General features: G+C 40.0%; 1 protein-coding gene across 3 annotated transcripts in view; it reads left to right on the forward strand.

Annotated features, from left to right (window-relative positions):
- Window positions 1-15,070, forward strand: part of GNG2 (G protein subunit gamma 2) — a 135,396-nt gene that overhangs the window by 79,845 nt on the left and 40,481 nt on the right. The window contains exon 1 of one of the 3 annotated variants that reach the window (XM_021101900.2): window positions 3,039-3,254. The exons of the other annotated variants lie outside the window; for them this stretch is intronic. The gene's annotated coding sequence lies outside the window, so the exon portion shown is untranslated. Of the gene's footprint in view, window positions 1-3,038; window positions 3,255-15,070 lie in introns of those variants that run through there. 3 annotated transcript variants of the gene reach the window in all.

Consider the following 15,070-nt stretch of genomic DNA (forward strand, 5'->3'; position numbering starts at 1 on the left):
TTTTAGTAGACAATACCTGCCTTAAAAATAAAGATTAAAATATGTCAGGTAGTGATAAATACCAAGAAAGAACATAAAACTGGGGAAGGGCAGAATTCCTTTTGTGGCTCAGTGAGTTGAGAACCTGACATAGTGTCTGTAGGTGTGCAGGATTGATCCCTGGCCTTTCCCAGTGGGTTAAGGATCCAGTGTTGCCACAAGCTGCAGCCTACGTCACAGATGCAGCTTGGACCCAGCATTGCTGTGGCAGTGGTGTAGGCCAGCAACTGTAGCTCCAGTTCAAGTCCTATCCCAAGAACTTCCACATACTATAGGTGCAGCCGTAAAAAACAAAAACAAAAAAACTGGTGAAGGGGGATGAGAGGTATAAGAAGGAAGGGTGATATTTTTTAGAGAGGAAGCCCTGGGAAGGCCTCCGAGGAGCTTGTGTTTGAGCAGACACCTGACTAAAGTGAGATGGTGAACTATAAGAACATTCCAAACGGAGGTGCAAAGGCCCTGGGACAGGAGTAGGCTCACCACCTTCAAGAAATAACAAGGAGACATTGCAGCTGTATTAGAGTGAAAAAATGAAAGGTGAAATCAGAGAGATGTCCATGGACCTTATTATTCAGCTCTTGTAGACCCTGTACAGAGTGAGCTTTTACTCTGAGGAAGGTGAGAAGCTATTGGAGAGTTATAAGCAAAGGATTGACATCATTCTGACATATCTGACATTAACAAACACTCTGGTTGCTATATGAAGAGTAGACTGAAGGGGGGAAGGACAAAATCAGGGGAGAGAGGATGATATTCAAATGTTCAAGCACGAAATGAAGATGGCTGGGTTTGTAAGGTAGCCCAAGAAGGAGAGTGGAGTGGAGTCTGGATATATTTTGAAGGAAAATTTCAGGGATTTGCTGGTAGATCTGAAACAAAGAAGCAACGAGAATGTCCTCGAAGTTTTTAATCTGAGCAACCAGAAGAATGGAGCTGCTGTTGACTGCCATGAGGAAGACTACAGCCAGAGCAGGTCTGTGGGAAAAAAATTAAGAATTTGATTTGGGACAGATCAAGTAGTCTGAGATATTCATGTGGAGAGATTGAGTAGGTAGTTAGATATTTGGGTCTGTAATTTAGGAGCAAGTCCAGTAATTGAGATACAGATTTGAAAGATGTAAGCAAAGAGATGACATTTATGGTATTTCAGAGTCATGGGTCTGAATGAGATTGATGGGGGAAGATGGGGGATGTGGTGAGTGTAAAAACAGAAAAGTGCAAACATAGTGAGACTTGGGGATTGAAAAGATGAATACAACCAAGAAGGGGAGACTAAGATGGAACTGACAGTAAAGTAAGAATCAAGAAAGACAGAAAATAGCAAGTGTTGGAAAGGTGGTAGAGAAAGTGAAACCTATGTGCACTGTACTGTTAGTGTGAATGCAAAATAGTGCATCTGCTATGGAAAACAATAGGAAAATTCCTCAAAAAATTAAAAATATGATTAACATAGGCTCCAGCAATTCCACTTCTGGACATATATCCAAAATTAAAGGCAGGATTGTGAAGAAATATTTTTACATCCACGTTCACAGCAGCATTATTCACAGTAGCCAAGAGGTAGAAGCAACCCAAGTGTCCATCAACAGATGTACAGATAAACAAAATGTGGTATAATCACACAGTGGAATATTACTTAGCCTTAAAAAAGGTGGAAATCCTGTCACATGCTACAACATGGATGAACATTGAGGACATTATGCTGAATGAAATAAGCCAGTCACAAAAAGACAAATACTGTATGGTTTCATGCACATGAGTTATTTAAAGTAGTCAGACTCATAGAAACAGGAAGTAAAGTTGTGGTTGCCAGAGGTACAGGACGAGGGAATGAGAAGTTGTCCGATAAGCATAGCATTGCAGTTTTGCAAGATGAAAAAGTTACAGAGATCTGTTTATAGCAATGTGAATATGGTTAACACTTTTAAACTATAGACTTAAAGATGGTTACTTTGGTAAATTTTATATTATGTGACTCTCACCACACTTCTGAACAAATTAAGGAAGAAAGAGCAGCATCCCTAAAGTCAAATGAATAAAATGTTTATGGAGAAGGAAGCAATTCACTATGTTAAATGATGCTAGAAGGTGATAGTTGCTGCATAATGACCCCGAAAAATATCAAGTCCTAATTCCTGGAATCTGTTGATGTTACCTTATAAGTGTGGAGAGGCTTCGAAGATGTGATTAAGTTAAGGCTCCTGACATGAAGTCAATATCCTAGGTTATGCTGGTGGATCCTAAACCCAGTGTTAAGTATCCTTATAAGAGAGAGGTGAAGGGTGATGACGCACGGAAGAGAAAGCAGATGCGACCATAGAGGCAGACACTGGAGAGATGTGGCCACAAGTCAAGGAATGCCTGCAGCCACTAGAACCTGAAAGAGGCAAGAAATCAATCCTACAAAGGAATACTTTTCAGCCATAAAAAAGAACAAAATAATGCCATTTGTAGCCACATGGTTGCAACTAGAGGTTCTCATATTAAGTGAAGTAAATCAGAAAGAGAAAAACAAGTACCATGTGATATCAGTTATATGTGAAACCTAAAATATGGCACACATAAACCTATCTACACAACAGAAACAGACTCAAACATAGAAAACAAACTTGTGGTTGCCAAGGGTGAGGGAGGAGGGAGTGGGGTGGATGGGAGTTTGGGTTAGTAAATGCAAAACTATTACATTTAGAATGGATAAGCAATGAGGTCCTGCTGTATAGCCCAGGGAAGTATATCCAGTCACTTGGGGTAGAACATGATGGAAGATAGAATGAGAAAAAGAATGTGTATATATGTGATTGGGTCACTTTGCTGTAAGCAGAAATTGATGCAACATTGCAAATCAACTATAATTTAAAAAGAAAGGGAGAAATGGATCCTTTCCTAGAAAATCCAGGGGGCACATGCCACTGCTGACAATCTTGATTTCTATTTAGTGGCACTGATTTTGAACCTCTAGCTTCCAAAACTATAAACACGTACACTTCTGCTGTTTTAAGTCTACAGGTTTGTGGTAATTTATTACAGCAGCCACAGCAAACTAAAACCAAGGTCCAGTAAGATGAGGACTGAGAAATGACCACTGGATTTGGCAGACTGGGAGCTGGACCTGCTGGTGACCAAGACAAATGTTGGGGTGAAGAAAGGCTGTTTGGCATGAGTACAGGAAAGAATTGGAGGAAAAGAAGTGGCTACAGACAGGCCACGTTTTCCAGGTCAGCATAAGGGAAAGCAGAAAAATGGGTTTCTTGCTGGGAAGGGCATGCAGAGTCAGGTTTTGTTGTTGTTTTTCTTAAGTTGGGAAATGTTATAGCATGTTTATATGCTGATGGGATTGCTCCAATAAAGAGAAGAAGAAAATTGGTGATGCAGAAGAAAGTGAGAAAAAAAGGGCACAAGAGTCAAGTCCTTAAGTAGATAAAAATAGGTGGGATCCCAGGCTGAAGTGAAGGGGTTCTTCACCAAAATAGCAATGAACAAACAAGCAAGCAAAAAGGCATAAGCAGTTCATCATCACAAGAGAAGAGAAGGCAGTTTATGGGCATAGAAGTTCAGATGCACAGAAGCTGGCAGGGCTGGTCATAGGAGAATATGCGCATTCTTTTCTGGGTGCTGCTGATTTTTCAGTGAGCTAAGAAGTAAGGTCACCAGCAATGAATGAAGATGGGGAGAGAGGAGAGGCATTAGAGGCCTGAGGAGAGGGTGTGAAAAAACATCATTGGAAGTTGACTAAGGAAACATGGAAGAAAAGTTGGACGGCACAAAGGGCCCCCTTGAAATTAACATCTGGAGTTTGCCGTTGTGTTTTCGCAACATTCTTAGCTCCTCAAGGGCAGATGGGGAGTTGGATTCAGCCAGGATTGGGAATTTTATCAGCTGGTGTGATTGAGGGAGAAAAAGGCAGGGTTGTAGTGAGTTTAAAGGGAATGACCACATGATAGAGGGTGGGATATAAGCCAGGTAAGGTGACATGTGAGGACAGGAGAGTTCATAGGGACAGTTTGGAGGGACTGTCCCCACCCCATTGTCCTAGGAGGGTTTTTTCATTGGGGACCACACATGTGAGGTTCAGTGGGAAAACTTAGTGAGAAACCTGAATCTTAGTGATGCTTCCAATTTGGGGAGTACCAAAATGTTAGAGATACTCAAGAAATGGTGAACAGGGCATCTGATTAGATCTCTTAAACCCAGACTTAAGTTCTTGGTTTGTAGCTACATTTTCTAAGGCAATTCATTTAAACACTCAATCTCTTAAGGTTTTGTTTGTTTCTTTGTTTAATCCATGAGGTCTTGGTTCAGAGGGTTTCAGATGTGTCCTGTTTAGCCTCTTTGAGGGTGAGTGGCATAAATTTGAATAGGAATCATTTTTCCAACTTGCTCATTCCTAGAAAAATCCTCAATCCTAATCCCGAAGAGGCGCTCCTTTCATGAGCCCTGAGGGGCTGCCAAAGCTGGACCAAACTTGTTGAATAAAACACAGGGCCAATCAGGACTCCATATGTTTATAGATATTTTCTAAGACTGTGTCACCAGTGATTAAAGGGTATTAAATTGTACTTAAAAAAAAAAAATCTGTTTAGGGAAGATGGTTCTGCAAGATAATGTCTGAGTTCTGCTAAACTCTGGGATTTAATAACTCTATGAACTGCATGGTCTATTAAGTTAGGTCAGTCAAGTTCACAGCCTTTCCTTTCTCAGTTCTGCTCTTAGTACCTGGGGACTGGTCTCAAAAGTGTTCATTCTGAGGCCAGGCTAGAAAAGGAAGAAAGTGAGCTGGCCAAAATTGTTAAATAGCTCCTAAAAATAATACCTACAATTGAAGTGGTTTCGGGACTATATATACACAAGTGTCAAACCCTCTCATCAGCACGCACACAAACATTTTAATGTGTGTAAATTATACCTTGATAAATCTGACTTTAAAAAATACAGTATCTCTAAGATGACTGGTCCCCAAGTCAACATTTCATACAGTCTTTCACCCTTTGGAGATGGCAAATAAATAGCTGTTTTGTAGAGAAGAATCCCTTTCATGATTTTCCTCCCCTCCAGCCCAGGGTATTTCTGAATCAGTATAGACGATGGTTGTCCTTACTTAGTGACAAAGTAAAAGAAAATGTTACTTATCCCTTCCTCTTCAATTTCTTACATTTTTCTTCTCTTCACTCCGTACAATCAAAGGGATATTAGAAATTTATTTTATGTACCTAGAGCGGTAGTTTTAAAAAAATATTGACTAAAAGAATAAAAAATGGTCCTATAGTATATATCAGAGATGTGTAATAGCCTTAAGAGATGTGATATAAAATTTGACACTTGAGTAATGGGGAAACATTAAAATAACTTCATTCTCTTAAGGATGTGGCGTGGCGGGTGGAGCCTGGAGGGAAGGGATAAATCTTGCCAAGTGGATGATGAGAAAACATTTCAGGAGGTTGGCATTTCCTCAGGGTCCAGCAAATAATTATGTATATTAGTTAATATTATCTTCCCAGCATGACAGTACACACCAAAAATAAGCACTCCAAGTTGGGAAAAGGCTCTTGAAAATTATTGTGAGAGTGAACTTGACTGTCTTTCAGTGGTAGGATTAGAAGAGATTTTTGTTTTCTGAATCTCTTTGTTTTTCAGCTTTCCAAAAATGGCTGTGTGTTTCATTTATAAGCAAAAACACATATTTTTAAAAGTGGGGAGTTCCTATTATAGGTTAAAAACCCGACATAGTATCCTTTAGAAGGCAGGTTCCATCCCTGACCTCGCTCAGTGAGTTAAGGACCCTGAGTTGCCGTGAGCTGTGATGTAGGTTGCAGATGTGGATTAGATCCTATGTGGCTGTGGATTAGATCCTATGTGGCTGTGGCTGTGGTATAGACCACAGCTGCAGCTTGGATGCAACTCCTGGCCTGGGAACTTCCATATGCTGCAGGTGTGGCCCTAAAAAGGAAAAAAAGAAAGTAAGATTGCTTTTGGCTGATCCTGAAACTCAACCAATAAAAAGGCTTGGAGGCCTCGTGGGCTATGTTCTCAGGGCTGTGGGATTCTGTGGAGGTGAGTAGTCACAGACTGGAGGTGAGTGGTCACGGACTGGTCGTGTGGGTGACACAAGGCTGGTGCTACAGAGGAGTTCTCAGGGTCAGACCAATGATTATGGTTTCAAAGTGAGTGTTCACATAACTTTGCACCTGAGAAAAGTCATTGATGATTTAGACATTGCCCAAAACAGCCCAAAAATGGTGAGAGGGAAGCATGTGTACTAGTTTCAAGCTCCTTTTTGCCCCCAAAATGTGGTATGGGGATTCTTGAAGATCAGATGAGAAATACTTAGAGTCTGGGAGATGCCTGTTTTGGGAAACATGCTCTATAAGCCCTTTTGCTACCGAACAAGAGCTGGTGTCAGCAGTCTGTATCCAAGAGCATCTGTCCATTTGGTGGGGCTGTGGTGAGGGGCGTGGATGATGCTGTGTGCCGGGTACTCAGCCTCAGAAGAAGCAAACATTTCCTGAAGATCTAGTGTATGTAGGGCTGGGTTCTGGGCATGCTGTGGAGGACCTTCATTCAATTAGCAGTTACTCGTTGAGCATGTCAGATAAGGTCTTTGCCCTGAGTTTCCATTTAGAGAAGGAGAGAAGTTGATGGTCAATAAATTAATTTGATATTTTCAGATTATTATAATATATTGAAGAAAATAAATAGGCTGTCGTTCAGGAGAATGACAGGGGCTGGACAGGGGTCTTTTAGATAGTGCCATCAGGAGACTTGGCATTTGAACATAGGCCAGGAGAAGAAAGTAAGAGCCATTGCAATCAGGGGAGCCAACAAGTACAAGGGCCCTGGGATGAAACCTTACTTAGCCTGTTTAACCTCTAAAGATAGACAGACTTAAGAGCAATTTTGGAGATAGACTAGCAAGTTTAATAAATGTTTATGAGAACAATGGCTGGATGAAATAAAGATAATAACATCAGTCAGCATGTAATATTTTTAAAAGCCAGAGCAATGGCTTAGATTATTCTAGCACAGGCTCCTGGCTGTGGCCTTGAGGGGCTGAGGAGGGTGTCAGAAAGATTGCTCAGTGGAAAAGGGGCGTGAACCGGGCTGCACGAGACAGGTGTGTGTGTGTGTAAGGGATGCGAGAGATGGCAGAGCTGTGGCTGCTGAGGGCCTACACTGTGTCGGGAGAACAGAGAACAGGTTGATTTGGCTGAAGATTAGGGCTGGTGATGTGGGGCGGCAGCAGGCAGGGGAGATTTTGGTGGAAACAGTTGCTATGTGTGCACAGACTCTCTGCCTGGTCTTTATAGACAGGAAATTAAATCAGCCTGAGGAGGAGGCAGAAGCCAGTCAACCTCAGGTCCTGGGCTTGCAAGTTTATTCTGTGGCCGCAGAAAACCTTTACAAACACTCTGTGTGGATGTGAGCATTGCCCTCCAGAAGATCCCAATGAAAGTGCCGTCTTTAGAGTTGTTGAGGTGGCCGACAGCGGCACGCTCACATCCACCCAGTGCTTGGTTTCCTTGAGTATAACCTGTGTGCATTCTTCTGTCACACACATTAAGTGCTCAGTAAATCCTTGTTAACTCATTTTATATTACAATTGATTTTAAATAATCACATCTCTTTAAGGTTGTCAACACAAATTAGAAATTGCAAAATTGGATATAAAGAGATATTCACTCTTCCCACCTCCAAAAAAGTTTTCTCCTCCTAAGATTGTATGTTGAGTTTTTACTTATTATTAAGGTCTTGCTTTATAGTCACAGTTGGTCAGGATCAAAGATATCTCCTTTGCCTTTCTTAGTCCCTGATTCCTTTTCCATGTTCCTTCTTATGAGGATTGGAGGTTATGTATGGAAGGCTTCTTGGTCACAGTGCTTAGTAGTTGCTCAATGAATGGTAGTGGTCATTCTCTCTCTTCACCCCAACTCCTTGGGTAGTGCTCCAAAATTTATTACAACATGCGGTCATAAGTATTAGACACACGTGTGCAGTCTTGTAGTTCTTCTCCCCGTGTGACAGCTGAGCCAGTGGGGCCCAGGCAGATCTAATGATTTCTCCCACTGTAAAGATCTGGGAGGATCAACACAGACCAGAATCCAGGTCTTCTCCTAGTACTTGTTTTTCCATGTTTGTACCATCTCTCATTTTCATCACTGGGATTATCCCCAGACAATACAGTGATTCAAAACAAGCCTGAATGGAGGAGGTTTTATTCTTATTGAGGGTGGGGGCGGGGCAGCCAGAGGACATCTGGTATTACCATTTTATAAACCTAGGGGACCATGTGAGCTGCAGTGAGGAAGCTCAGGCAGGCTAGTCTCCCTGGACTCCAGGGGCTGCCTCGGGCTTGAGATCCTCTGAGGATTTAGGATTAAAGCTCTGTTTTGTTTTTTTTTGTTTGTTTGTTTGTTTTTTTCTTCTTTTAAATAAATTAACTAACCAATATAGATAATTTCCTGCAAAGAGGCAGAAGGCCACTGCTGGTCAGATCCGCCTTGCCTCTTGTTGGGGAGTATTAGACATCAGCAAGTTCACAGAGCCATTTCTATGGAAACAAGCTCATTATTTCTCTTTTGTTGGAACCTTACTGATTCGTGATCTGGACTTCCATATTAAAAAAAAGAAAGAAAGGAAAAGAAGAAAACCCAACATACACAATTACAAGACACTAATCTTGTTTCCTTGGCAAAAACAAAGCCCATCTAACATCTAAAAATGCCAGCTCCCATTTGTGGGCACCAGCCGTTTCCTTTTCCAAGGCTCAGATAAGAACTAAAATCTCACATGTCATTGCTGAAGCTGCAGCATGGCCTATTCATTCCTGTTTCATTTTACAAAATCCATGACTTGGAGTCAATATTTTTCTGTGTTTTTGTCAGGGTCATTAAGCAACTAACCAATGATCCTCTTTCCAAGAGGAAGCCTGTATCTTGGGGAGATGTTGTTTCAAAAACTACAGTTTACTGGAAAGCAGAAAGTTGTCATTTCGAATGATGGCTTCTGGCACCAGGGAAACTGTGTTATGTTTTACTCTGCACCTACACCGTCTAGACGGCTCCCATGCTGATTTGAGGGAATCAGACATGATCTTGTCTTTCTCCCATTTGGTAAGTGGCACCTTCCCAGAACAACCACATGGGAATATTTCAGACTGAGAAGGGCTAAAGGAAAAATCTTTCCCCTGGGAGCTGGCTTTAGAAACACCCTTCTCACTTACCTTCTGACTTAACCTAAGTTTCGTCCAGCTCTGGACGCAGTGCTTACTTCCCTAGAATTGTTGTGAGGATTAAATAGGATAACACTTGAAAGCGCTTGGCCCAGTTCCTGGCCCATGGCAAGCCCTTGGTTAATAGGCTAATATTCATTTTTAGTGTGAGTTCCCGGTCCTCTGCTGAAAGAACAGAGCTTTTGGCCTGTAAAGTCCAATTCTCGGAAATGGGAAGCACTAAAAGATGGGGAGGGGAGATGGGAGGAGGAAGGTCACTTGAAAGCCTCCTGTTTTGTTTTGTTTACAAATTCTTCACCTTGGGCAGCTTGGTGGTATCCAGCTCTCTGCATTCCAGCTGCCTGTGAACTCCCTGAGGGTCCGCAGGGGAGGGTAACTTCCTGTGCCTCCCTCCCTGCACCCCCCCTTTTGACACTAATGATACTGGCTTCGTGAAGTCCAGTATCATTCCACACCCTCTCTCTCCAAGCCCTTCCATTCCTAAGTCTATGTAGATCTACACTACTCTACCCACTCCCTGATCCTCCCACCTGCTCTCCTCTTATCTTTCATATTCCCTTTCTATAACCTCTACACTGCTCCTCAAAAATGGGTAAAAGCAATTTGAGGAAACCGTGACCTTGTGACACCCAAAAGAAAACTTTGGATGCCTCTAAGTATTGAGACACATGATTGAGAAAGACTGAGCAAGATAAATTCCACCCTTGATGTCCTAGACCTTGAAAGTGTTGAGGGAGAAGCAATGAACATCATAAATAAATCTCTTATTGATTTCAAATGTCCTGAGTAGCTGGAGAACCAAAAGGAAATTCATGTTTGCTGAGTAATAGAGATTGAAATGTTCTGTGTTGGTATTCTCAGGTCAAAGTGGCCAACTAGTGTTAGATGCCTGCCCGCCCCCCCCCCCCAAAAAAAAAAAAAAAAAAAAAAACCTACCCTGGAACCTGAAAGGCTATTTTCCAGTTCTTATTTGATTCACAATGTGAGCCATTATTCATAAATTCACTAATGTTCTGACTCTGAAAGCCCTTCACAGGAAAGGATATTAACTGTACTCAGTATGTAGAATCTAATCCATTTGATGATGATGTACTTACTTGCTGAAGAATAAATTTGAGTAGGGATCAAAAAAGGAATGGCAGAATGACCAAGCTCCAACTTGGGGGTTGTGGGTCTGAACAGTTAACAAAGACATTTTTCCAGGTGACTCATTGTAGGAACTCTTAAAAAATTCTAAATTGGAATAGTTTGAAACTAGTCCTCTAGGTGAAAAGCCGCTACTAACCAGTCCCCAGTGATGGGCTAACTGAAAGATGGGAAAAATAAAGATATAATCAAGCGACTGGGAGGCTTTATAAACCTTTAATTTGTTTTCTAGACCTAGAAATTGTTTTATTGCCAAGCATAAGCCTAGCCTGCAAATATAGAAAACAAATAAGTCAACCCCCCTCAGCACCCACTGCAAATATCAAAACATAGTTCAGAGAAACACATAATTAAAATGAAAGGCCATAGGGAAGTCTGCCTGGAACCACACTTAAGAAGCACCATTAAAGTAGGAAAAGAATGGAATCCTCCACAATGAACCTATAGTCTGAAAGGCAAAGATCCCTTGATCAAAACATTTATTTATCTTTGTGCCTCGGAAATAAGGGGTTGTGTGTTTATTCCCAAGCATTAAGGACAAGAAAATATATGGTTTCTTAACAGAAAAGTTCCTCCTGAAAGAAATTAAAATACTGGATGTATTTTTAGAAAAAGAGAACTCATCTGATGGTTGTTATTCTATAACAGACCTATCCCTCATTTTCAGGGGGCAGGGGATAGGGTCGGGGTGGGGCACCCACCCACCGGTTACTCTCATGCGTTGAAAAGAGTAAAATGTCCTCTGTTATTATTCTTGGGTTTGGAATTCAGGTGGGATAATTAGGACATTCTTGCAGAGTTCCACCAACCTCTCACACACAAGCTCTGTAATTGTTCAAGGGTTTTTTGTTTGTTTGTTTAGCTTTGTTTGTTTGTTTTTTTCTTTGCTCACTGGCAAATATAACTCAGCATAATCTCATTCCACTAGTGCATTGCAAGAAAGAGACTATGCTCGTTTTTTAGAATGAGTGTGGACTAAATATCCATAAAGCATAATAACGCTAATGAGAATTATGAGCACTTAACAACTATTCATCATTAGAAAGGTAATGGGGATCATAAAACAAGTATAAAAAAAGCCCAGTGACTTGAATCTTATTTCATCAAGTCCTTTCTTTGAGCAGATTTTTCATGCGTGGCTCTCTGGCTGTTTTTCAGTGTCCTTTCTCATTGAGGGTATTAAGGGCCTTTTGAGCAGCGTGATTCATTGTTGCCTGGCACTCTGCACAGCATTAGACTTTCTGCCTCTGCTCACTAAATGCCAGCAGCCCCTGGTTATTATCATAACCCAGACCACCCCCATACATTTCCAAATGCCTTCTATTGATACCTCTCCTGGCTGAGAACTATTTCCTGTGGTTCACGTGTGGGGCTTGGAGAATAGATTGAACCCCATTTGAAATTTCCAGAGGGAAGATTTTAGAATTTTAAAAAGAGATATTGGTTGTGAGATTCGGAAAGAAGTAATGTGCAGCATTATAGTTCCCGATTTAAATTCAGAGATGTAGCCACCCATATTCTATGCCACAACTTGGTTGCCAGACTGGACTCCTTCAAAGGTAAACTCCAGTACATCATAAAGTAGTCGAAAGACTAGGATGATGGGGAAAATAGGAGTGGTGTATAGAAATTAATCACCCTTTCTTATTAACTAAAAGGAGTTTTTTGGTTTATTTTTATGAGGTGGGTATGTGTGTGTGAATTCTAAAGCTTCGTCTCCATGATCTTTTCAGGAGAATTTTACTTCTTTCTTTTAGCTATTTCAGTGGTCAATATATTAAATCATTTCCTTCTCTCTTAGAAAAATAATTTCTGCCTAATTTGGGTTACATGTAAAATGAAACAGAAACATTAGCAAATATATTTAATGTGAGTCTATGCTTGCCCATTCAAACTGCCTAAACATCTAACAGGATTCTGTTTGCACTTTTTCTTGGCCCCATTATGTTCAAAATGTACAATGCCCTCTCAACAACAATTTTCATTGCATGTAATGACTCTCAACTCAAGCAACTCAGATAGGGGTAGAAGGCAAAAGGTTTCCTCTTCCCCATTAGGAATCAGTAGTATAGTGTTTCTATGCATTAACGATAATCTGGAAGGGAAATTAAGAATACAGTTCCATTCCCAGTAGAATCAAAAAGAATAGAATACTTAGTAATTAACTTAACCAAGGCAATAAAAGACTTGTACAATAAAAACTATAAAACATCACTAATGGAAATTATAGACACTTAAATAAATGAAAAGACATCCCCTGTTCATGGACTGGAAGATGTAATATTGTTAAAATGTCAGTACTGCCCAAGGCAACATACAGATTTGATGCAATCTGTATTAAAATCCCAGTGATAATTTTTGCAGAAATAGAAAAATCCATCCTAAATTTTGTATGGAATACCAAGGGCCCCGAATAGCCATAAGAATCTTTAAAAAGAACAATTTGGAAGACTCACACTTTATAATTTCTTACTACAAACTTACTACAAAGCTATAGTAATCAAGAAAGTATGGTGCTTGCAAAAAAGATAGACATAGGCTAATGAAATAAGATAGAGAGCCCAGAAATAAACCCTCACATATATAGTCAAAAGACTTTCAACAGTGGTGATGAGACCATTCAATAGAGAATGAATCTTTCAACAAAGGTTTCTAGGAAAAGTAGATATCCATATGCAAAACTAAATAAATAAATTTGTACACTTTACACCATATACAAAAATTTATTTAAAATGGATCAAAGACATAAGAGCTAAAACTATACAACTCAGAAGAAAATGTAGGGAGGAAAACCTCTCTCTCTGTAATTACTCCCATTTCTGTCAAAGATAACAACAAGACTAATTCGTTCACAAATTAAGTTCATTTTCCATAAACTTGTTCTGATTATTCACATAAAAGCAGCAAGAATAGTGACTAACCATATAGATTCTTTCACTGTTTGCTTTGCTGAAACTTTTTATAAGAATTTCAAAATAAACTCTTAAAAGCTTCTCCAAGCTCGGAAGCCAAACAGAGGATTTGCCATCAGACTTTACATATAGATTTGGGTGGATTTTCCTCTTTTTGAGATCTGCAAAATATCCTGAGGTTCCCAGGCCTGCCAGGAAGTGACCTTCCTTGCTCACCTGATAAGGCTACCAGGAACCCTCTAAACAGAATTGGCTGATTTTTGCAAGGGGCTTTATTGGTGCCAGAGTGTCAATCTTATGTCCTTAAAACTATCTGGTCATACCTGAGTCTACATATGTCTCTCTCAAATAACACATTTCAGTCAAAGCCTTGGTAAATAACCAATGTTTCCAGTTAGGTCATGTTACAAGGAGAATAGATTCTTATTGCACTTATGCAAATAATTATATTGCCATGAAAATAAGAATATTCATCAAGAGTTTCTTTTCTTTGGCCATGCCCATGGCACGTGGAAGGTCAGGGGTCAAACCCATGCCACAGCAGTGACCTGAGCCACTGTAGTGACATCACCAGACCCTTAACCCTCTGCATTATAAGGGAACTCCAAGAGTTTCTTAATTCTGGAGGGATCAAGTAGGGAGAAAAAGTAAATGTTTCATCTTTGTTCACAAAGGTATAATTTACTAAATTACTCTAAGTCATGAGTAGCTTAAGAGAAAAGAGAAAAAAATTTCCAGATTTAAGGAAAACATTAAAGAACCAACAATATTTCAAAGTCATAAAAATTATGATTCATTCAATCCCATGTAATTAATTCTTATTGATCTTGATCTTTTGTTAGCAGTTTTATGAATCTAGTTTTCCTTAGATTTCTTTAAATTCTTATTCAGTTCAGTGGTATGACCTGAAAGTTATTGAAACCTGTATTCTACAGTACTCCTCAGAGCCCTTCCTATGAATTTATCTGATAATGAAACACGTTTATAAAAGTCATCAAAGTAAAACAATAATTGTAAATAACATAAGACTTAATAATGGCCAGAGTTGAAGACATGATGAAAGTTCATGACAATGCTACTGATAAGAAAGTTTGGTTATTTCCATGACATACATTCTAAGGTAAGAACTAGTGATAAAATATCCTCCTCAAGATATAACAGGGAGTTCCCTTTCTGGCTCAGCAATAGCAAACCTGACTGGTATCCATGAGAATGCAGGTTCGATTCCTGGCCTCACTCAGTGGGTTTAGGATCCAGTGTTGCCTTGAGTTGTGGTGTATGCCACATATGAAGCTCGGATCCCACATTACTGTGGCTGTGGTGTAGGCTGGCAGCTGCAGCTGTGATTTGACCCCTAGCCTGGGAACTTCCCTATGCTGTGGGTGCAGCCTTAAAAAAAAAAAAGGTGTATCAAATTTCTAGCAATATCGTATAATTTCTGGAATACTCATATACCTATATAAATATAACATTAAAAAGGCTTAGTATTACCTTATTTGACAGTGCTTCCCATGTAATTTAACATATCAAATTAGCCTAATTAAACATCTCCCTTTTTTTAATAAATAGGAAAAATCTTTTGAGATGTTCCAGGGACCCTCTGGAAAATCCCAAGTTACTTCCAAGTCAAAAGACATCATTTAGAATTTGATTTGGGAAAGTTTGTCAAAGGGTTTGGACACTTGACTAAATAGGATCACAAATAATTATGGAACAATACTTATTTAATTAAAATGATAATAGGTTTTAA

This window comes from Sus scrofa, chromosome 1 (genome assembly GCF_054392235.1).
Source record: "Sus scrofa isolate SSC_HxYL_T2T_F1_AM1 chromosome 1, Sscrofa_HxYL_maternal_Yorkshire_Landrace_v2.0, whole genome shotgun sequence".
In the NCBI taxonomy this organism is placed as follows: domain Eukaryota; kingdom Metazoa; phylum Chordata; class Mammalia; order Artiodactyla; family Suidae; genus Sus; species Sus scrofa.